The following is a 25,142-nucleotide window of genomic DNA, read 5'->3' on the forward strand; positions in this document are numbered from 1 at the left end:
GCTGTTCGCTGGTCTCACGCGCGCGCGGGGAAGTGGCGGAGTCCGTGCGCGGAGCCCAGGAGCCTGTGGAAGCGCAGCTTGTCCCGGAAGGCAGGCGGTCTGGGAAGGGATTCGTTTCCGCGCAATAAGAGTACTTTCTAGAGAAGACCGGCCCCTTTTGTCCTGGGACGTAAGCAGCGAGGCGACCTGACTCGTGCACGCAGCGAGGATTGATGCAGCTGCATCACCTGTCTCCGCCGTGCGCGGGACAGGTGAGTTCTGAGCCACCCAGAACACCGCGGCTCGGCTCAGCCCCAGTGCTCCGGTTCAGGGCTACAGGATGCGAGTCCTTTAACGAAACGGATTTGCTTCTCGTGACGCCCTTGAAGAGACGCCTTCCTCCACCGCTGCACTGCAGAGAGGTGGGCGCCGCCACCCCCACCCCACCTGCGCCTCCTCCAGGAAGCCTTGCTCAGGTTAGCCGAAACCGCAGAGCCTCAGCTACAAACATCTGCCATTACACAGGTTGTGTGGGGACGCGATGTGGCTTCTGCAAGGCCAGAAACCTCCTTTTCCAGCCCCCACTGCAAATAGAAGAACTCGCTGAGGTCTCCTCCAGGGTTAGGAGCTAGAAATTACCGCAATCGCAGGAGATTTGATTTGATTTTAGCTTCAGTTAAGATGCCTTTTGAGTTTTTGTCGGTCGTTTGCAAGATGAGAGGGAAAGGGAGCGTCAACTACAGTTTTTAGTCCTGCAGAGTCGTGTGCGAGCCTTAGAGACTGAATCTCGGTCTGAATCCAGCGGTCTTATCCCTTCCCCCTTTCTCCCCCCTTCCTTTCCCCACGTGGTGCACACCAGTGTTTTGCAGGGCTGCCGCGTCCCACATGGTGCACACCAGTCTTTGCAAGGCTGCCGCGTCCCACGTGGTGCACACCAGTGTTCGCAGGGCTGCCGCGTCCCACGTGGTGCACACCAGTGTTTTGCAGGGCTGCCGCGTCCCACATGGTGCACACCAGTCTTTGCAAGGCTGCCGCGTCCCACATGGGCATACCAGTGTTCGCAGGGCTGCCGCGTCCCACGTGGTGCACACCAGTGTTTGCAGGGCTGCCGCGTCCCACATGGTGCACACCAGTGTTTGCAAGGCTGCCGCGTCCCACATGGGCATACCTGTCTTTGCAAGGCTGCCGCGTCACCTCAGCCTCCTTCTCTGTAGGTTGCTGGAACACCCCACAGCCATGGCCCCTCACCCCAGGTAGCTGCCCTGCATCTGGCCCAGTGCTCTCCCCACAAGGCCACGAAGCCTGGCAGCAGTGAGTGCAAAATGCTCTCTGTACTTGAGTAGGGGGAGTAGAAAGGGAGAATACAGGAAGCAAAAAGAAAAGTAAAAAACCATCCTGCCACGTAGTTAAAATAACACTTTTCCAATCAAATCATTTTAAATGACTTCCTTCCTCTTTTTCCGTACCTATGCACACGCTTGGGCCTAGATCTCCTCTAGAAATCTTCCCTAACTGCTGCGTTGCTGGAAATAGTTGATTATCTGAATTTTCATTTTGCGGTTAACATTTGTCACATTTTTTATTAACTTAAAAAAAAAAGTTGGTGTCTTGTCTTCCTAACAAATTGTGTGTCCCTTAAGTCTAGAGCCGTGTCCAACTTTTTTTATTCCTTCTCTAAACCTAAATAATGCTGGGCATAGAAAGTAGCTTAATAAAAAGTTTATCAAATGGTCTGTTTTATTGAATGTTTAAACTACTAGGCAAGTGTATGTTCTTTGAAATAATTCAGACAATATAAATGTGTATAAATTAGTCACCAATCCTTTCTTCTTTATCCCTGGCAATGTTCCATACTTTGAGATAGACTTTTTGTGATATTAAGATGGCCACTACAGTCTTCTCTTATTTATTTATTTATTTATCATTTTTATTTTTTGCATGTATTCAGAGTTTCTATTTCTTTTTCTTTTTTTTAAAATTTTTATTGAATCAAAATTGATTATACATATTTTGGGGGTTCAACATTGAGATATGTTGATCAAATCAATATTGCTAGCATATATATTGTTACAAATCGTCATTATTCTTTATGCCCCTTGTTGAGAGCAATCCTCCTATAGGGAACGGCTTGAGAGCCTTAGGAGTGACTCCCCTTGTTCAGCTAGGCCACAGAGGGATCCCATATGTGTGGCATGGCTCCGTGGAATTTCCTGTTTGTTCACCTTTGGTTACTTGACAAGGCTTCCCAGAATTAGAAGGCCTCACCTTTTGGCTTACTATGGCTTTGGGAAATTCCAAGGGCCCTGGAGTTTCTCAAAGAACATGTTAATAACACATCAAAATTAATTGGTTTATTTAAAAGGCATTGTCAGTACTAAAGGTGTTTTTGATGCATGTTCCCGGTATGGGTTGGCTTGATTTAATTTTGTTGTTGATCTTTCCCGTTAGTGATGTGTGCATTGATCCATTATAGCTGTGATCATGCTCTTGTATGTGTGGAACCAAGTTTGTGTTAAAAATTCTATCCACGTCCCCTGGGGAGGCGGTGGGTCTGAGTGCAGTAGCGTTTACAACTAACTGATCACAACCAGTTACTGATTTCTTTGTTCCCACTGCTTCACTTGACTCACCAAGTACATATCATTCCAGGAGTGAAATGACACAGTGTATTTCAACAAACATAAGAAGAGTAATTTAACTTTTCACTTTGTCTTCTGTGCTGTTCCCGGAGTCTATTGGCAGGGAAATAAAAGGTTTTGTTATAGAGATAAATAAGTAAAATAGTACAAAAATATAAACAAGTTTTGATAATAACAGGTTTGTTTTAGATTAGTTTATAATTTAGAATCATTTAACAGTAATAGAGATTTATTGTTATATTTTATTATATAGAATCATGATATAAGTAATATGGTTTTAGTTGGTTAAGAACTAGCATAGTTGATATAAACATAAACATTATTAAATTGTTAAACATAAGTAAGATTAATAGAATGTAAATTTACATATAAATCAAAAAGGTTAGGATTTATGATTCAAACCAAAAGTCTGACGTCTTTAAGCCAAGCATGCTGCTATTATATGGTTTCTTGGCCACAAGCCACAGGCTTTGGAGTGAACTATTGATGCATGAGTAGGTGTTTTTGTCACAGAGTGAGTGCTTTAGAACATTTTGACCTTTCCTTTTCAATAGAAACAAAATAAAAATGTTTTGATTAAAAGATAAATCATTATGTAAAAGATTAAGTAAAAACATATAAATAAAACAAGATTCATGTGGTCGTTGTCCACACTTGCACTAGACACTTGTAGTCCGCCTTTCTCTTTTTTCCTCACTGACTCCACGCCACCTATTCAGGTCCAAAGAATCCTGCGGAGCTGGACTCCAGCAGCCCCTTGTCCAATCTCTTCCCATCCCCCTCTCCCTCCCCCCTACCCCCTCTAATTACCCCAGATTTCTTCTCTCCTTCTGAAAGAATAATGGTTACTCTGTTGATTTGTTGCCTAGATGATCTGTCCAATGCTGAGAGGTGTGATCAGGTCCCCCAATATTATCATACAGCAGATGCTTCTGTCATTCTGAAATGGGCTTTGTGGAGAGAGACATCCTCTTCTTTTCTTTATCTCTGCTGGTGACTCTCCTTGTGTCAATGCATTCCGGTGGCTGGTAGACCATCTGCATGATGGTTGTAGCATCTAGCCGCTTTCACAGCAGCCATGGTTATTGTAGTGGCTGTGGTGGGCCACCCACGTGGAGGTGATGTTTTTGGCATGCTCCTTGGTGCTGGCGGTGTGCGTGATTGTCGGGAGTGCCTGGTCCCCAGCGCCATACTTCCGGGTCCCCAGGTGGGCCCCGAGGCACGGGCATGGTGTGCCTGGTTGTGGGATGGGGTCCAGTCCCCTTCTCCATACCCCAGGTCCCTGGGTGGACCCCAAGGCACTGGCACAGTGTGCCTGGTAGTAGGAGGGGGGTCTGGTCCCCAGCTCCATACCCTGGGTCCCTGGGCAGGCCCGTAAGCACTGGCACAGTGTGCCTGGTTATAGGAGGGGGGTCCGGTCCCCTTGTCCATGCCTCAGATCCCCAGGCAGGCCCTGAGGAGCTGGCCCGTTGTGCCTGGTTGTGGGGGGGGGGGGTCCAGTCCTCTTCTCCATGCCTTGGGTCCCTAGGCAGGCCTCGAGGCACTGGCACAGTGCCTCATTGTGGGAGGTGAGTCCGGTCCCTGGATCCGTACCTTGGGTCCCCGGGCAGGCCCTGAGGCACTGGCATACTGTGCATGGTTGTGGGATGGGGGTCCAGTCCTCTTCTCTGTGCCTCGGGTACCCAGGTGGGCCCTGAAGTGCTGGCGCAGTGTGCCTGATTGTGGGAGAGGGGGTCCAGTCCCTGGATTCATGCCCTGTGCTCCTGGGCAGGGCCCCGAGGTGCTGGCACGGTGTGCCTGGTTGTGGGAGCGAGGTCCAGTCCCTGGCTCCATCCCTTGGGTCCTCAGGCAAGCCCCCGAGGCACTGGCGTGGTGTGCCTGGTTGTGAGTGGGGGGTTAGGTCCTCTTCTCCATGTCTCATGTCTCCGGGCAGGTCCCAAAGTGCTGGTGGTGTGCCTGGGCCAAAACTAATTTTCTGTCCTTTGCTTACTTCTAACACAGGGGAACTTCCTGTGGGAACCAGTACTTGAGCTGTGTTGTCGAGCTAAATTGCTGCTCTGCTGCTGTTTCCCTAGGGGAGGCTTTTTGTATAGCTCAGAGTTTAATGTTTGACCTTATAGGTACTTCCAGCTCTCCAGAGACTTGGTGCACCTGGGTTGTGTAGAAACTCTGATCTTGGCCTGAGGTTTTTCATCAAACTGCACCCCATGCAATTCTGCATTCCCGACCAGTCTCTTCTGAGGGGTCCTGTGCTGATTGGGGGGGCGGATTGGCTATCCTTGCTGTGTCCCAGTGTCCTCCTGGTGGGCCCATCTCCCCCACCACCCATGCTCCAAACACTTCCCATGCGGCAGGCCATACACCGATCCCTTTCGATGACTCACCGGCCTCTGAATGGCTCCCCTTTTTCAGCTGTTCTGACTCATCACTCCTCTTGCGTGGGTCCATGGGAACCCTATTAGTGGTCTTGCTGTCCTAGGGGCCACCAAGGCCCTCTTATCCCCTGTCGCCTCCAAGCAACTCCATCCGAAGTGCACAGCTGCAGCTTCTGCCAGCTCCTGCTCCATGCACTCAGCAACTCCAGCCTTAAAGCAGCCACAGCCGAAAACACTTCAAGCAGTTTTTTCTTATTCTCATTGTGGCTTCTCCCCCTTCATGAACTCCGTAGTTCTCTCCTCCTCTTCCCCTGAGCTCCAGCAGCCCCAGCTTGGCTGTTACATTTTTGTAGTTGTAAATTGGTTGATTTGTGGGAGAGAGTGACGCTGGGGACCGTCTATTCCGCCATCTTGACCAAAACTCTCCAGTCATCTTTTGACTAATGTTAGCATGGTATATCTTTTTTGGTCCTTTTACTTTTAACCAATTTGTCTCTTTATATTTAAAGATAATTCATGTGTTTCTTAGGTCTTGCTTTGTTTTGTTTTGGTTTTTTTTTCCCAATCTGACAATCTCTGACTTTTCATTGGAGTGTTTAAACCATTTATTTTAGAGGATTCATAAAGCAAATATACTTCACAGGGCCTGGTTTTCCAAAGCTTTGCAGTTTCAAATATTGACCTTGCAAAGGACAAGAAATTTTCCTCAGGCTATAGAGTCTCTGGTGCAAGATAAAGATTTGTAACACAGCAAGGTTTCTGGCTCAAGGACAGACTAGTTATTGATTGATATGTAAAGTTACTGGGAAGCTGCTGGAGGGAGAAGGAATGTTTGCTAAGCTCAAGCTTTCGTTGGTGGATCACTGAATTGTCTAGGGAATGTCATCTGACTTGTTTTTACTGAATGTTACCAGCTTCTGTTGTTAAACTGTAACCCCACCTGTGTCTCTTCCTGTAACTTCCTGGGCTGGAGAATAAATGCAGGAAGAGAACCCCAATTCGTGGTTAATTTCCTGAGGAAGGAATGCCTCTTGCTGGAGGGTTCCAGGGGAGATTAACCACTTTGGGGCTTCTCACTGCTCAGAAGAGATGGGCTTTGAGTAATCCTTTTTGGCTCCATCACCCAGGGGAAGAGGGGTGACAAATCCTTGGGGGGCAAAGCAACAATTTATATTTAATGTGATTATCAATATGGTTGTGTTTAAGTCTGTCATCTTGCTATTTGCTTTCTATTTGTATATTCAGTGTTACCCTTTTTTCTTTTCTTGCCTTTTTTGGGGATTAATTTCATGTTTTTTATGATTCTAGTTTATCATCTTTTTGGATTTTAGCTATAAATCCTTGTTTTGTTATTTTACTAGTTGTTATAGGGTTTATAATATACATCTTTAATTTATCATAGTCCACCTTCAGATGATGTTATGTAAGTTCACTGACAGTATAAGAAGCTTAAATAGTACACTTCTGTCTGCCCCTTTCCACCTGCCTAGCCTTTATGGTTTTGTTGCCATACATTCACTTTTATATGTGTTATGAAACCTGTACTACATTGGTATTAGCCATGCTTGAACAATTCTATTTTTAAGAAATTTAAATAGTAAGAGTATTATCTTATACATTTACCAATGTATTTACCATTTCTGGTGCAGGTTATATCTTTCTGTCTGGTGCCGTTTTCGTTCTGCCTGGAAGACTATGTTTAACATTTCTTATAGTATATATGTAAGTGGAGTCCCTGAAGGAAAGAAATTGGGGGAAAGAGCAGAAATAGTATTTAAAGAAATGATTTCTAAACATTTTCCAAATTTGATAAGACTGTAAACCCACAGATCAAAGAACCTTTATGAGCCCCTAGCACAAGGAACATTAAGATCACTTAACATTGTCCTACCATCCACTGATGCTCTTTTTGTGTTTTTCTTTCTAATTCTTTCTCTCTCATTCATTTTGAGTAGCTCCTATTGCTGTGTCTTGCAGTTTACTAACCTTTTCTTCTGCAATACATAATTGGCATCAGTCTACTCTGGTGTATTTTTTTATCACAGACACCTAGTTTTCATATTTTGAAGTTCAATCTGTTCTTTTAAAATCTTTCATGTGTTTAGTTAAGTTTTTGAACTTCCAGGATATTGTGAAAGCAATTGTTTAAATATCTTTATCTGCTAATTCTAGCACCTGTGTCAGTTCTGGGTGCCAACTGGTTGACCTTTCCTCTTCATTTTGGAGCTTTTTTCCTTGCTGGAGGTAATAATGAAATGGAGAATCATATATATTTCTGGGGCTGAAAGTGTGGGCATGCCATGCCCTACCTTCTACAGAGGATTAGGTTTCGGTCCTTATCTGGGGGCAGTAGTAATCCTTTAAGGGTTTCAAGCAAGCTCAGATTTTCAGAAAAATCACTCTGGCTTCAATGTGGAAAGTAGCTTGGCTGGGGTTTCAGGACAGGAGGGGTAGACAAGTTAGGAAGCTACTGTAGATTTCTGAAAGAGGGACAGACATGGTTTGGACCAGAATGGGAGCAGATGGAGAGAGGTGGGCTGACCTAGGGCACAAGATGGAGGGTGGTTCTTGCCCTTCCTGTGTGCACCCTGTCACATCAGTCACCAAGTTCAGGTAAACCCCTTCCTACGGGGAATATTAGTTTCGCAGAGAAATATATTTCTTACTGGTATGTTCATAAGTATCATTTTTTCTTAGAATTTCGAACACTGCATATAGAACCTCTGAAAGGGAACCTATTTATTAACTTGTACCCAGGAAGGACTCCAGTTAGTCTCTTCTGATGTTTGCCCAAGAATTCCCCTAAAACCTTCAGTAATGAAAAACCTCATTTCAAAGGCCTAGTTTAATATTTCTTGAACTTGAGTGTGCATAGAATCACTTTATGAGCTTGTTCAAACACAGATATCTGGTCCCAGTCCCCAGAGTTTCTGATCACTAAGTCTGGAGTGGAGCCTGAGATTCCAACCTCTATGAAGGTGGCAGGTGATGCTGATGTTGCTGGCCCAGGGACCACAGTGTGAGAACCACTAGTTAATTTGAGGCAGCATAGCCAGGAGGTGAACTTTCTGGACTTGACACAAGACTCTGCCCCTTTGTAGAGATGTGAATTAGGCAAGTTGCTCAGCTCCCTGTGAATGAGCAATGTTGGTAAAGCTTTAGGACAGATGCAGAATGAGGGTATAAAAGCTTTTAAGAATAGGAAAATAAGTTTTATGTGCCTAGAATATGCTACAATTCTCAGTGTACAGAGGGACTGACAATGCTTTCAATTCATTCTTGGAGAAAACTAGTCAAAATTCAATGTGATATCATGATGGAAATCTCCAACCAACAGCCTCGGAGAGGACCCAAGCTCTGCTCCATCTCCATCTCCTCAGTTTGGGTAATTTCCCAGTAGGACTGAGCATTAGGTGAGGGGACACTGCCTCTCCCATACTGCCTGGATTCCCATGACCTTGCCTGCCCCTACCCAGGGAGTCACACCTAGAGAGAAGCAGTTGATCAGGAGGCAGAGAGCTGACTCACTCACATGGTGTGCTGTGGGCAAGCTTTGCCAAGTGGCACGAGCCACAGGGTTTCTGAAACAGCAAGACTGCCTGTGCTGGCTGCTGGCCCACCTTGAGACAGTTGCTGTGGCAAGAGGAGGCATGGAAAGAAAATGTCCATAGAATACCCCATCTTCCAAGTTTTAGATTTCCCCAGACTCCTTAGCAGTAGCAATGCATGGCTCATCTACAGCTTCCATTTCTGAAATTTCCATGGATATACAAATGCTCTTTAACTGGGACCTGTGTATGGGAATCACATAGTTTTCCAGAGTAACCCAAGGGACTGGGCAGGGAGGGAGAGAAAATGAAACCACCCATCAGTCAGCCTGCCCAGCCCTCAGATCTGGTCCTGAGGGTGGGTCCCGTGTTAGACAGGCAAACCATTTTCCCATGTCCTCTTTGGAAAGTGAGAGCCAGAGATTAGCAGTCTTTCCTACATTTTTTTTAAAACCATATTATCAGCTGTTATATAAAGTATCTCTAAGTTGGGATAATTCATAACAGAAACGTAAAACATATTTAAACTCTTTAATATATGATTGAAGATCTTGAATCAAGCTTTAAAACTAAAGAAACTTTGAAATAAGGTCCAAGTCGGAACATTTGGTGACGGATCTTAATTAGGAAAGTAGGAGAGGGCGAGGCTGGGGCAATCAGGACCAAATGATTTTGCCACTAGGAGCGGTAAATCCACAGGACACAAATGAACAATGACTTGCGTAGGTGGCCACTTGAGTATGACACAGGAAAGGTTAATTGTTCTCGTTCACTCAGTTCTGCTTCTCATACAAGGCTGACAAATGCTCTCATGTAATTTTCTCCTTATCATAGTGTTTTTTTTTTTTTCTTTCTTGCATTTCCCAGCCATTGCAATGTGGTCAAAGCAACTTTTTCCTTCCTATCTTAGTTTTCAAAGTGTATTGATTTTTAATTTCCTGGAGCCAATTTTCTATGCAGCAGTATTTTATTCACCATGAGAAGTAATGCTGAGTTTAAACTCTTATAGACTTGTTTCTCCAGGGAAAACAGAAGCTAGAGAGAAAATTACGTTTGATGAGATTCATATGCCAATCAGGGGTATGAATGCAGAAATGCTGTTTTCTTATCCGGAACAGTCACTGAAAGTCCATTTATGAAAAGATATCTGGTGAATTTCTGTTTCCTTTTTGGAGAGAGGCTATTATCCAAGGAACCAAACCAAGTGGGAATTTACTGTTGTGTTGTAAGCCTGATGTAAGAGACGAGAGAAGAGACAACATATGAAATTTTTCCTTTGTACATATAAACACATATATTTTAAAATTGATACATTAGTGGATTATATCATAATGTTGCTTTTTAAAAACTTTCTTTTTGGTTTTTGCTTGTCTTTTCCCCTATCCCTTCCCAAACTCCCTCTCTGCCTCCAGCACAAGTAGCTCATGGTAACAGTATGGTACTTCATAAGGTTCACGGGAAAATGAAATTAAAAGGTAGTACAAATCTTTCCATGAACTTTTTGAGGAGCCCTCATGTGGCCTGTACTTTTCACTGTACACAGGCTTACCTGCACATATGTGCACAGATGTAGAGGATTTTCTTCATTGTTTTAAAAATGGGATAATAAAATAGATGCTTTTCTGCATGTGGTTTTACTTACTCCACAAGTGCTCATGGAACTCTCCCAAAGTCATCAATGTGGCTCTAATTATTCTTTTTGATGGCTGTGTAACAGGCTGTGGTATGGACGAAACAGAATTTATTCAGCCATTCCTCCATCAGTAGGCATTTATTTGAGTTCCAGCTTTTTGCTACTGGGAACAATGCTGCAATAAATGCTCCTGTCCTCGTGTTTTCATTTTGATGGGGTAGGTGAAGGTAGAAGTCAAAGTTTTAGTCTTGGTTTAAACACCTCTTCACTCACCTTTACGTGCTGTGAGGCTGGAAAGGTAAAAACATACTCACGGAGCCCTCACAGCTGAGAAGGGGCATGGGCTCAGTTTAAGGAGGGGACGTGGTCTTTGGCGGAGCCTCTTCTGACACCTCCTGCTTCCTGCCTGGAATGCAGCTGTCACCGAAAGTGGCAGCTTCGAGAGGCAGAAGAAGGAGCCTCGTGTCTACAATTTTGCTTTATTTCAACAAGTATTTCTTGAGCGTCTGGTTTGCTCTGCTGAAGGTATGGATATAAAACAGGGAGACGTGGTCCCTGGCTTCATGAAATGTATAAATGCTCTGTAGGAACAGCACGAGGTGGTCTGCGGCCACGACGCAGGAACAGCTAACGTGGTCTGGGGGAGTTGTGATCACAGAACCCCTGAAGAGGGCTACAGAAAGAGCCCTGTGGTGGAGAGAGACCGTCTGTTTCTTGGAACAGACAAAAGGCCAGCGTGGCCAAAGCCCAGCTCTGCAGACACAGGAGGGGTCAGGCTGGGTTTGGCCTTGTCGTCTTTCAAGGATTTTGCACCCGGCTGTTGGTGAGGAAGGGGATGGGGGTTTCTGGAGGCAAAAGCATGAGAGAACCCTGTGAGCATCAGGTGGGGGGTGACAGTGGCTTAGACCAGCGAGCTAGAACTGGATTTAGAGGAGAGTTGATAGCTTTGAGATGTAGCTCTTCCCCACTGTGAAGATTATTATAAAACAATGTTGCAATAAAAATCACTTTATTTTTTAGATGTCTGCTCTTTTTTTTTTTTTTTTTTTTAACTGTAGAAGTGACCCTCTGGACCAAAATCAGCACCTGTTCAATTGTTGCCACCAAATTCAGACTGCTGTCCCCCACTGCTGTGTGGAGAACAGTCGCAGGCAGCAGCGAGGGTCACCTCCAAGACCCTCATCAGTGCTGAGGGCGTGTGCTCAGACTTTGACATATTCCCAGTCCAGTGAGTGGAAAATAAGGTTTCATTGTCATTCGCATTTCTTTTATCACTGCTGTGGTTGATTTTTTTGTAGTGTTACAATGTCACAAAACACTTATTTCCCTTGAGGAGTTCATAGTTTCCTAAAATGAAATGCAGGATTGAATAAAATGCAAGAAGAATGGATTTAGAACTCCACCTTTTAAAAACACACATTGCACCAGGCACATGATGACTCACTGCTCTCTGTAGAGTGTGCACCTGAAATATGTTTAAATTTCCTTTCCACAGTGACATAGTGATGACATCAAATAGGGCCTATGAGGAAAATGCCTTCATTGCTGTGGCTACTAATTTCCTCATAGAATTGCAGCGAGGATTAGATAAAAGGCTATGTATAGGGGCCCTAGCACAACACCCGCACTTTTAGAAAAGTCTCTACCAAAAGCTCCTTGCTTCTTTCCTGCTATTTGTTCTCCAGATATATCCATGGATATTTACAAACCAATGAGCATGTAGTTTCAATAAACCAAAGGAAACAATTGTAGCATTAGGTTTTTAACAACTGGCATTCATCAGTAAAAGCAAGGTGAAATAACAGATGTGAGAAGTAATTTTTATATGAATACTTCAGTATGAGTTCAGCTTATCTTTTCAGTTCAGCTGGTCTATAGAGATGACAAAAAGAGACAATTAACCTTGAAAATACTGCAAATGTGAATAATACCATCCACCATACATGGATACTTACTAGGTGCTGGGCACTGCACGATGCCTGCACTGTTCCCCTTCTCAAGTTAATTCTGAGGTGGGCCTGTGAATTAACAATGCAGAAACCAGTACAAACACCCAGATAAGCCAATGCTCTGACACCTTGTACAGACCTGGTTCCCTCCATTGACCACTGTCACTCGTGGTGACCTGAAGTACCAAGTGGTCAATATCAGGCCAAAGTGTGTGCATGCACACACACGCACACACAGCCCAACTAATAGCAGCTAATAAAAATGAGAAAGCTTTCTGAGAAATCAATTTGCTTCTCTCAAGAAAAGTGCTTCTATTCCTTTGCAGTTTTACAGAAAATTTATTGCTCCCCATACACCATTCTTTAAGCATTTAAGTTAATACTGATCAGATTGAGTGAGATTCCGATTAGGAAATTAACAGGAACTTGGGGCCCGTAAGGACTGTTTGTGCACAGTGAGTCCTGAAGCTCGGAGTCAAATGTTTCAGGAAGTTCTTCAGCCTCTGTGCCCCTGGCCACTCGAGAGGCACCACCCAGGAGAGTCATGTCTTTTGTCACACTGAAGCTGCTGGCCTATTGATATCACCAGGGCCTGCTGGCTTCCAGAGCCAAGAGAATTGATTAGGTTACAGATAAGCTAGTCAGGAAACATCCTGTATGAAGCAATTGTCCCTTGTGGTCTCTTCCTCTTTAAAGGGCCCTTCAAATTAATGAGAAAACAGGCAGGCTGCTGTGTTCACCCACACATGAGGAACAGGGTGACACTTCCAAATGTTTACCATTTTTTCAGTGATGGGCATGTGCTCTTTAGTGATCTTGGAGACACTTACTGGGCCTGGAGTTACTGAACTATTTTATCATGTGCTCTGGGGACCTAGTTATTGCCCCAAACCTGAGTTTTCAATGGCAAAATGGAGCATACAATTAAAGAATCATTTCTGGCCAGCTCCCAATGTCATACCATCGAATAGGAGGATTGCTTGTCAAGAGTTTATGTCCTCTTGGTTCCATGTGGTGCATATGGCAGGACATCAACCACACAAGGAGATTCAAAGCAGTAAAATAGGAAGGAAGGCACTTCGAAAAGTACGTGGTAAAATACAATTGAAAGATAACATGAGTCTTCCATGAACTTCTTGAAGTGCCCGTAGTAGCTGCAGTGAAAGCAAAGGGGAGGACAGCATTCTAACCCGGAGAGTTAACCTCTGTCTGTGAGCAGGGGAAATGGATGAGTCTGGAGTCGTTCAATGCCCTTTTACATAAAACCCTCCTGCTGTCAGGAACCAACACCTGATGGGACGGGCTAACCAGTTAGGGACAGGTCAGTTGGGGTACTGAAAAAGAAACCTCCCACGTGGGTTATGAAACACAGGAGGTAAATCTTTCCCAGGTACTTTAATAATTCAATCTTTTATTCCAGATTAAGGTATCAGTTTCATTTGGCTTATCAATTCTGTGTAAAGGGTTAGAAATTGTCATTTGATTTTTAGAATAGGGATTTTAGGTAAATGCATGTATGAGGCAACAGTCTCCGGTCAGGGGGCCAAAGCCCACAGTTAGTGTGGCAACAGCCCGTTTAATCAATTCTAATTAAATATATGTTAATTCTCATTTGATTTTTAGAGTAGGGTTTTTAGGTTAATGCACATATGGGGCAAAAGTCCTCTGTTAAGAGACGGCAGTCTACGGATAGCGTGGCAACAGCCCGTCTAATCAACTCTAATCACTGTTCAAGTGTGGGACTGTATACATTAATGATTTTAGAGCTAACAGGTGATTGTCATGCCAATCCTGTTAAGAGGTTTTAAGAATTGCTGAAGGAAAAGATGTGAAAAAATATTTGCTAGGGGCAAGCTGTCTGTTGGTGGAAACTTTAGAGACAATTATACTTAGATTTAATCATGACAATGTAACTTTGCTTAAATCATTTGAGGAGAGGTTATATTTTAGATAACGATCACAGTCTGACCCACTTAGCTTTTCACAAATTGTACTTTGGAAGGTCACGTGAATTTTACTGATGTTACTACTTTCCATTGTTTAAGCTATACTTAGCCATAGATAACTTATGTCACACTGCCCATGTCTTTGTGTCCTTTTGAAATGATTGAATCAACTGATTTTTCTTGTGAAACTTCCTTGTCTTTACAATAAAAAGCAGAAGCTAACTTTGAATCAGGGCTGTACCCAGTTTTCTCCTTACAGAGGAGTTGCTGAGGTGCGGTCCGTTCAGGCTTCTCGTCGCATTCATGGTGCTTCGAGTAATCCTTTTTTGCATTTCCGTTACACAAAGAGAAGTGTAACAATTCTGGAGGAAAAGGTGAATAAAAAGATAAATACATAAAACATAAAATTTAAGTCATTTTTCAAATTTGCTTTTTCCATTATTATGTTAGTTTAGGAGAGGTGGCGTTTGGGGATGTATGGCTTATATGGCCAGCCCTGTACACATTATTAATAAGCACTCAAAAGTCCACACGTGCCAGTCAATGCCCTTCCTTCCCGTGGTTCTCTGAGGGGCCCAGAACTCACACCAGGGCTGCTGGCGTGGTCACAGCTTTCCTGCAACCTCTTCGGGAATTACCTTCAGAATGTGTGTGATGGCCAGAATTCACCAAAATGAATTTGAATCTTAGAGACAGTTAAGTATCTCTTGGTATCAAACCTAATTAAGAAGAATAGTCATAAACAACAATAAAAATTTTAAAAAGAAAGAAATTGAGAAAATTTTATTATAGACCCATACGCATTAAAAAGTTTATGTAAAAATATTATAAATAACTCGATGCCATATACTCAACCACCTCAATGAAATGGACGAATTTCCTGAAAGTCACAAACTGTCAAAGCTCAAGCAAGAACAAATACAAACCTGATTAGATCCATATTTATTAAGGAAATTAACAACTTCAGTTAAAACCTTCCAATAAAGAAAATTCCAGGGCCAGATTGCTTTGCTAGGGAATTCTACCAAGCATTGGAGGAAGAAACAACACCAATTCTACACAAACTCTTCCAGAAAACAGAAGAGATGGAACATTCCCCAATTAATTTTATGGGGCCAGCATTACTTTGGGCCTCTCCTTAATCCCATTACCTTAGATTATCTGGTCCTGGGTTGGACTGTCAGTGTTTTTTACAGTCCCCTGATGACACTAATGTGCTACCAGGTTGGAAACCACTGGCATAGGCCCAGGTCAGGATGTAACATGCTATGACTTCCATGGAAAGAGTCTTGTAATATATATTAAAAACCTCTGAACAGTTCTTGTTTCTTAACCCAATTTTTAGGAATTTAACATAAAAAAAAATTGGAAAGAAACATTGAAATGTAAGTACAGGAGGTTTTTCCCCATATTCTTTATAATCATAGCAATTTGATAGAAACCAAAATTTTCTTCAGTAGTAGGAGTGTAGTTCAAAAATTTCATGGGATGATTCGTATTATCTTTAATTCTACTTTCCCATAAACTTTTGAAGTATGCTTGTACATTGTTTTAGTAACTTATGGTATATCCTTTAAAGTGATCATTAAAATTTGTATTTAGTGATAAAGGTTTTTATGATATATTTCTTAGTGAAAAGCAAGTGACTAACCAGAATAGAAAATTGGATTGTGTATTTTAGAGGGTGGTGAGGTTACATTAAAATGGAGAAAGGTCTGGGTGTATATATACCAATGTATTCAGTTATGTTTGGGGGAGGAATTTTTTTGAGTGTATTTAAATTTAATTTAATAAGTTTGCTTCTTTGTATTTACTGACTTTTTGGGTAAAGTGATCGTGTATTTTTATGCAATTAAACTATTTATGTAACAGCAAAGATAATCACTATGGCAACAGTGTGTGGAAACCAGTTTAAGTGATCCAGGTCAGAGACGATGACAGCAGTGAGATGGAAAGAAAAGGCCATATTTAAAAGACACTAAGAAGGTGTACTTTTTTTTTTTTTTTTTTTTTTTTTGGCTTCACCACTGAATTTTATCAAACATTTATTTATTTTTAATTTATTTTTTATTAACATATTCATTGCTACAAGTCATACTTATTCTTTTTACCCCTTATCCAATTCCCTATCCCCTTTCCACATGTCCCCTTCCCCTCCCCACTGTAATAACCATAGATTTGTTCCCTCCATCTGATAGATTAACTGTTCCTTGGTTGGTTGGTTTGTTGTCTAGATGACCTGTCGAGTACTGAGAGAGGTGTGATCAAGTCCTTCCCTATTATCATAAATCAGATGCTTCTATTACTCTGGAGTGTGCTTTGTGGAGAGACAGGACCTCTTCTTTATTTTATTTATTTATTTTTTTGGTCTCTACTGGTGCCTCTCCTCGTGTCAATGTAGTTGAGAGTCTGGCGTGCCATCTTCATGGAAAAGACATGAAGAAGGTGTACTTAAATGGATCTGACTATCCCCAGGTGAACATAAACTGGAATTTATTATCTGTTAGATTTTTTTTTTAATAGAAGAAGAGATAAAAAAATATTTAACCTCATCTGACTCCAAGGGTTTAAAAAGTATACACAGAAATGCTTATCATTCTTTAACAATCAAATCCTAAGAAACTTAAAGATGTAATATGTCTGAATTTTTTGTCTTGGGCCTTTTAATTAAAAAAATATATATATTATAAATATATATATGTAACATATATATAATTATAATATATATTATAAATATAAATATATATATATAGTCATGAGGCTGGGTAATCAAATTGAAGTAAAGCAAATAGAATGATGTTTTCATCCGTGACTTATAAACTGGGTGTGTATTTGGTTGCGTGTGAGGAAGCTGGTGCATGTCATACCACATTTGCAAGTGAGAAGCCACAGCAGATCTTCAGTAACTATGTTTTACTGTCAGAATCTAGCAGAACGTTTAACGTGTGTGACTCGTTTAATGAGTGTGAGGTCCATTGAAAGAACACTTCCACCTGGTGAGCGCTAGGGGAGCTGGCACAGCAACTTAGCAGTGGAGGCTGAATACATCTCCAGGTGAAAGAAGAATCGTGGGACAAGGCCAGCTGTAGGTCAAGCCCTGTGCATGGGCCTAATTTCTTGTGATTATGTTCCTGGTGACTATATATTTGGCTTGTGTATGGAAGGAGCTGGTCTGTGGAGAGATCTCAGGGGCTACCTAGTAATGAGGGGAACAGGTGGGCTTCCAGGAGTCCCAACCCAACTTCAACCAGAATAGCTTTTCTTTCACTGGTTTGATGTGTTTTGTATCAAAGGTCCACATTAAATTTTGTTGGGAAAAAGAAAGAAAAAGATTTCATCAATAGAAAACAAAAATCCTAAATCAAAAATTAAAAAAAGAGTTTGAAACCACTTGTGTAGTAGAGGAAGCTTGTGTTTTGAGAAGGCGCCGAATCCTAACCACTAGACCACCAGGGACGCTTGTTTTGAATTTGAAATCTAGGACTGACCATAAGATTTAAAACTTTGAGCAAGTGCAACAGCTTTGAGGTGCAGTTTCTGTACAGTCAGCACATGAAACACAGCTGCTGTGACAGTGAAACAAACTATCAATGTGTGTAAAATTCCTGTCACCATGTACAGTGGAAAAGATCTGCACTAGTTAGGGTTCAGGCAAAGTTGCTGTGACAATGAGACTCTAAATCTCAGTGGTTTGATCGCCTCTCCATCTCATGGCACAGTAGAGTGGGGCATCTCTCAGGTGTCCTTGGTCTTTCTGCTTCTGCAGCCCCTCAGGCCCTCATCTGCAAGGTCATGGGTGGCTCTTCAGTACCTTGTCCACACGGACCACAGGAAGAAAAGAAAATGTGTTCCTCAGTGAGGAACATGTCGTGTAAGGTATGAAAGAATTGCCCCATCATCTCTGCTCCGACTCAGTCCCAGGGCACCCCCTACACGGGAGGTGGCAAACGTGGTCTCTGGTCAGGAGACTGTGCCCGGCAAATGCTCTGCTGGGAGGACAATTCTATTCCTAAAGGGAAGAAAAGAGAATAGGAACAGGCTCTGATTTTTACAACTCATCTTCCTACCTTCCCCAAAACATTTCGTATGGACACCTCAGAGTTCTTTTTAACATTTGATGGGACAAGTAAAATCAAACTATAAAACACCAAAATAGAATCAATATCATTTTTCTATACCAGCAGTATCCAATTACAAATATATAGAAAATAAGACACCATTTACCATAGACTCCAAAACATAAAGCGCTGAGGTGCCATCCTAGTAAGAACACAGACGGCCTTCTCATGGGGAAGGTTCAAGCTCACATTGCTGTTATGAGCCAGGGGACCTCAGGAAGCTGACTAGTACCTCTGAGCCTCAGTTTTCTCATCAATAAGATGGGGACACTTACGTTTCTTTTTTAGGGCTCTTATTTGGATAAAATGTGATAAAATATGAAGCACTTAGCATCTAGCAAAGCACTTACTGAAGAGCAGCCCAGTCATATTTGTGAACATGTGATTCAGTATTAAAGTTCTCAGGGAATAGATGTTTATGAGGAAGATTACTTGGGTTTTCCTTGCAAAATGTTAAACATTATCTTTGTCACCCAAATAAACTGAAAGTTCTATAAATTTTGCTCAACCAGTCACTGCTCATGCAAGATGGCCCAGGTCTGTGCAAATATTTCTGAGTCAGCAAATCTTCACCAGGAACACCAGAGCCCAAAACGCTGAGAATGATTTGGCCATCAGCCTCCTGTTGCTTTCTTGAGGAGGCTCCACTGCAGAGTCGGACAGATCACTGCGATTAGCTTTTGAGGAGGAGATGTTCATTTTATCCCTTTCCCTTTTCTCTCTTCAAATGAATAAATTTCAGAAAACTGTAAAAAGTTACTGTGGGAGCAGATCCCTTCATAAAAGTGGAGGCAGCTGTCACATAAGCATCACTTAGAACTATGCTGAGAACAACATGATAAAAAGGTTAATTACAAGTGTCAACCTCAAAGGTTTCCAGGTATAAGACTGATAAACAAGAACACTCAATTTTATTTTCCTATGCCAGCAATAAACAACTAGAAAATAAAACCGCACCGTGAAGATGAACTACCTAGGCATTATCTAGTAAGAAAGTAAAAGGTGTTTATGGGGAAAAAATTTAACTATTAAAGGACATGAAAAAAGACTTGACTAAATGGAAAATTAGACCATATTTATGGATGGGAAGACTTAATGTATTGTCAAGCTGATTTTTCTAATGTTTAATATGACTACCATAAAAATCCTAGCAGAGTATTTTGGGAAACAAAAAAAAAATAGATTCTTAAAATTTCTTTGGAGGAATAAATATTCTGCACTTTGAACAAAGAGCAGAGGGGGTGGGGTAAGAAACCCATCTTACCCCATGTTTAGACATATTACAAAGCCATAGTAATTAAAAACCAAACCCACATCAGGAGACAGCAGCATGGTACCAGGAAAAGGTCATGCAAAGAAACCAGTGGATCAGAATTAAGAGCCTGGAAACAGATCTAAGAGTCCGCAGGTGCCTTTTACATATGATGTGACATTACACATTCACAAAAAAGGGTAGCTTATTTAGTAAACATTGATGGCAAAACTGGTTCCCTAAGTTGAGAAAAATAAAGATGAATCCTTACATCATGCCGCAAATGGACAAAAGAAGGTAAAAACCTAGATGCAAAAAGTGAAACTATAAAGTTCATGGAAGAAAACAGAAAACATCTTAGCAATCTTGGGATGTGGAAAGATGTTTTAAACAGGACCCTGAAAGCATGAAGAATAAGCAAAATACCTAATGGACTGGACCATATCAAAATTAGAAAAATGTTTTTCAGTGAAGAATATGAGTCAGTGAGGATTGTGGGTTTCACTGACGATGACGGGGCCAGTGAGGATCATGAGGCCACTGAGGATCATGGAGGTCACTGAGGATCATGGAGGTCACTGAGGATCATGAGGTCACTGAGGATCATGGGACAAATGAGGATGATGGAGTCAGTGAGGATCACAGGAGCAGTGAAGGTCATGGGGTTTCTGAGGATTTGGGGGTGATGAGGATAGGACCAGTGAAAATTATGGGGCCAATGTGGAGCATGGGCTAAATGAGGATAGTGGGACCAAGGGGGATCCATGAGATCATCCCCCTGAGACTTCTGGCGTCCTGTCCAACTTCAGGCAGCAGCGGTGGGTTATCTTGGGATATCTTGGGCTGCACTAACTACTGGAGATGATTTTCCAGTTAGGAGTACAGATTTTCTTTTTTTATTGATTAGTATGTGATGGTCATATAATGAACATTTGGCACATTTTCTGTTGCACTTTCAGTCAGCATTTCCCTGCCTAGTTTTTAAGATTCCAACTTTTAAAACAGTGACTCTATGGTGTGCAGCTGTGTGGGGGTGGGACTATGATGTGGTTCTCAGCTGTTCACGTGTCATTTATGAATAACCTTTAATGCATCTGTCCTCGGGCCATTACTGACAACTATGCTTAAGTAAAGGCTTTAACTTAGAGAGGTGAGTGTGACACAGGACAGACAAACAGGTTTGATGGTGAACATCTCTCAAAGAAGGCCACATCTAACCAAGTCAAGCACGTGGAGTAAAAATGACTTGTCTTTCTGTCTGCTCTAAATCATGTGCCCGCAGAGGAAAATGAGTAGGAGCTGTTGGGTGATGACCCCTGCTCCAAGCAAAGCCTGTTATGTGAAGCTGGACTTCTACAAAAAATCCAGAAATGAGGGGTGCTTTCATATTTTAAGTAGCATTCGTCGGATACCAGTTCCCCAAAGAATTCATTGAAATTCCAAGTCCTTCTCCAGTCAAAACATAATTTGACTGTCAAAAATTCATCTCAGGCTACCGATGCTACAGGGCAGGACAGTCTCACAGTGAGAATGGGGCCTCCGCAGACACTGTGAAGCTGGCTGCTCCCCTGAAAGATGACAGCACAGCCAGCAAGCCTCCTGGTTTGTGCCCCTCCCTGTGCCTGGGCAGAGAGATGCAGGGCTCATTGGGGGTCGTGCTGTTTCAGTCTCGGCTATACTGCAGTGACTCAGGGAGTCGGTGAGGGACTAAGATATTGACTGCCTCAGTGAATGAAGGATCACATGGCACTGAGGAACCACAGGCTGTGGAAACTGTAAGAGCAGGGCTGCAAGTTTCCCGTCCCTAACTAATCCTCTGAACACTTCAAGTCAGCTAGGGTGGTTACTGACGGCACCCCACAAAGACCCATGGCAGGGCAGCAGGGGCAGCTGTAAGACTGAGGAGGAGGAGGGATAGAAATTGAGGGGGAAGAGGGCAGAGGGACCCTGCCCTTGACCTGGAATTTTCACCCACCTGGTCTTGGTCTTCTCACAGCAGCTGTAGAGCCACCCCATGTCCTCTGGTCTGGACACGCTTCTATACTGAGACAGAACAGAAGAGACAAGAGTGGCCACAAAGCAGCCAGTTTTTCCTGATCAGTGGCTAACTTTGCATCCTTCCCATATCACTGTGCCTATGGCTGTGCACAGGCCTGGACAGAAGCTACAGCATGCTGGCCCTGCTGTTTCCCAGCTCCAGTCTTGGCAAATAAGTGGGCCTGCATTGCTAAAGAAAAAATTGTTCATTCATCACTTGCCAGAGCACAGTAAGACAGGCTTTAACCACTGCCACAGGTGTAGGGACCACTGCAACAGGGCTTTGCAGTGGGAAAGACACTGGGCTCAACTCCAAATACAACAGGAAGTTGGGAATCTATAGCAGAGGAGCAGGGTGCAGGTAGGGGTTGGTGGATGGAAAACTACTAAGAGGAAGCATCAGGAGTGAGGGGGATTCTGGCTAAGCCAACTGAACAGGATTCTTGCTGCTGGCAGACCAGGGTGATCGGACATCACCTGGGGGATGGTGGAGGAGGAGGAGGAACCTGATCAGATATCGAGGGTGATCAGACATTTAGGGTGGGGGATCCGGCAAAGCCAATTTAGCCGTATTCTTGCTAAAGTTGGACAACACAGAGATGAACATGGAAGTTCAAAAGTCAGGCCTCGTTGGAAAAGAGTCCAGGGGATCCTGAGCAGAGTCCAGTCCAGGAGAGAACCTTTGTTAGTGTTTTCTCCCAGGCAAAGTGAGTGGGGGAAGTAGATGATCTCAAAGACTCATGTTCTGCAAATGCCATTATCCTCTCCTTGTCCCTTAAGCTTTCCTAGTGCACGTTTTGTTTCCTCAACTGGAATGTCGCTTTTTCAGGGCAAGGATTGTGACATCCCAGGTCACTCTACAGCTACAAAGAAGCACTTGTGGACACTCGTCACTTGTTGGGATGCGTCATGGCTTCTGATCACTCCAGGTGCTGCAGTGATGGGAACGCCTCAGACAGTGTTTCTGCTTCCAGGTGAGTAAACGACTGGGAAGGAGAACTCAGCGGGCGTGAGGGGCAGCAGCGGTCTGAAGGACGCCAGCCTGAGGCCCGGGCCAGAGGGCGAGCTGGTCTGAATTCTCCGCTGCTCCCGGGCTGGTTAGTTTGGACCCTGGAGGAATGTGTGTTATCCGTGCGGCTCCTGCTTCAGTTGTCCACCTGCCTCTCTGGAGGGGTCAGTGATACACAGAAGTAGCGAGGACGACATACGGACGCGTGTATTCCCCTGTAACGGGCCACGGCGCCAGCCCGTGGCTTTGGTCTCCAGAGGCCCCTGGCAGGGTCCCTTCAGATGCTGCGGCTCCTGCCCTGGTGTGGGGGCCCTGAGCTCAGGGTGGGCCAGATGTCCCAGCAGCCGCAGCTAATGTTGGGGCAGTGATTGGCCAAAAAAGACCCTGCTCCCTTGTCCTTGGGAAATGGCTCTTAGAGGTCACACAGTTGCTCAGAGTGTCCCCAGGTGCCACTCACTGCCCTGCGCACGTGGCTTCCCTCCCTTCCCCGCCTCACTCCCGTCTCCCTCGGGCACTTCCTGGTTATCCCAGTTCCTGTGTGAGTCAGCTTTGGGAGCTCAAACCAAGACCCCAGCCTAGATTCAAAATTGTCACAGTCTTGGTCTCTGAAATGTGTTAAAACAGATCTGAGACACCATGAAATTATATTACGTTTATAGATCTATTCCGTGGGAAAAAAATAGAACCGTCACGTTGATAACTAACCCTCCTCCTCAGCTCCTGCTCACCGTGAACCTTCCTCTTTCCAGCTTCCTAATTTCTCTGTCTGTGTCTATCCCATCGTGTTGAATATATTTCCTAAGCTTTTTCAGTTCTTTCTGGAATAAGGCAGAATATGAGAGGTAGGAATATTTTGTTGCTGGTTTGCATGAGCAAAATATCAAAGGGAAACAAAGGTTTCACTCTGTTTTTGGAGGGTTCTGTTTTTCATTAGTTTTGAAAAATAACCTCCTTTTAAAAAAATCACTTGATGTACTTTTTCTTTATTCACCAATGCTTGGCCAACAATTAAGTTATAACATATGTAAAGAATCAGAAACAAGCTTTCTTAAAGTCCAAGAAGTGAAAATACATGAATAAATGTGTCGGGAGCTGAATCTATACATCAGAAAGGATGGGAAGATGCCGGCTTCACCAGTAAAGCTCAATTTCCTAGGCTCATACACCCAGGAGGATGGCAGGTGGGGGTGAGGTTGGTGATACCCCTAGAGAGGAGGGAAAATTCTAGACTGCCTAATGTCAGAGGCTTGTCAAAACCTCCTGGGATTGCCTGACAGAAATCATTGAGATTGTTACCTCTAAACTGACCTTGGATGATGTATTTATTCAAGCAGAGGTGGTAGGAGAAACTGTGCCGCTACAAAACACCTGTCTGTGGTTGTGGTTCTCAAACCTGAGACACATGAGAACCCTTTAAATGGCTTGTTTGGCACAGATCACTGGGTTCTGACCCAGAGGTTCTGACTCAGCAGGTGTGGGGTGGGCAAATGTGCATTCCAAGGTGATGCTGATGCTGCTGGTCTGAGGAACACACCTTGAGAACCACTAGCCTGGTGTGTCCCTGTGCAAGACACAATAACTCTGCTTTATAGAACATGTGCCCTCTCCCTGCGTGAGCTTCCAGCCTCCTGACATCAGCAGATGGGTGGCCCAGGGGGGACAGTTCTTCCTGCCATGCTTCCAACACAACCCTTCTGTACCCAATGCAAGCCAACCAAAAAAGCAGTTAAAACAAAACAAAACAAAACAAAACAAAACAAAAAACTAAAGCAAGGTTTACAAAGAGGAGAATACAACTGTGAAGACTGTTAAACCAGACCAAATGTTAGTGAAGAAGTCTGCTTTCTAGAGAAAAAACGTCATCAATTAACAAAAGTTATTTTTGCTTCTATTGCCTCTGCTTTTGGTGTCATATCCAAAAAATCATTGCTCCAAGACCAATGTCAAGGAGCTTTTCCCTATGTTTTCTTCTAGGAGTTTTTTTTTTTGTTTCAGGTCTTACATTTAAGTCTTTAATCCATTTTGAGTTAATTTTGTATATGTTGTAAGATAGAGGTCCAATTTCATTCTTTTACATGGGAAGATACAGTTTTTCCAACACCATTTGTTGAAGAAACTATCCTTTTTCCATTGTGTGTTCTTAGCCCCTTCATTGAAGATTAGTTGACTGTATATGTGTGAGTTTATTTCTGGGCTCTTGATTCTGTTCCATTGGTCTATGTGTCTGTTTATATGCCAGTACCATGCTGTTTTGATTACGATGGCTTTGCAATATAGTTGGAAATCAGGTAGGTGATGCCTCCAGTTTTGTTTTTCTTTCTTAAGATTGCTTTTGCTATTTGTGGTCTTTTTTGGTTCCACATTAATGTTAGAAATTTTTTTTTCATTGCAGCATTATTCACAATAGCCAAGATATGAAATCAACCCAAGTGTCTTGTTGACAGGTAAATAAATAAAGACAATGTGGCATATGTGTACAATGGAATATTATTCAGCCATCAAAAAGAAGGAATCCTGCCATTTGCAGCATCATGGAAGAACCTGGAGAACATTATGCTAAGTGAAACAAGCCAGACATAGAAAGAGAAATACTGTAAGATCTCACTTTTATGTAGAATCTTAAAGTTGAATTCATAGAAGCAGAGAGTAGAATGGTG

At 43.1% G+C, this 25,142-nt stretch overlaps 1 long non-coding RNA gene across 1 annotated transcript; it reads left to right on the top strand.

The window, feature by feature from the left end:
- LOC134379575 (uncharacterized) lies at positions 1-25,142 on the top strand. Its single transcript, XR_010023805.1, has 3 exons — positions 1-455; positions 22,306-22,450; positions 24,878-25,142. It is a non-coding gene; the product is annotated as an uncharacterized LOC134379575 (long non-coding RNA).

This window comes from Cynocephalus volans, chromosome 6 (assembly GCF_027409185.1).
Source record: "Cynocephalus volans isolate mCynVol1 chromosome 6, mCynVol1.pri, whole genome shotgun sequence".
Lineage (NCBI taxonomy): Eukaryota > Metazoa > Chordata > Mammalia > Dermoptera > Cynocephalidae > Cynocephalus > Cynocephalus volans.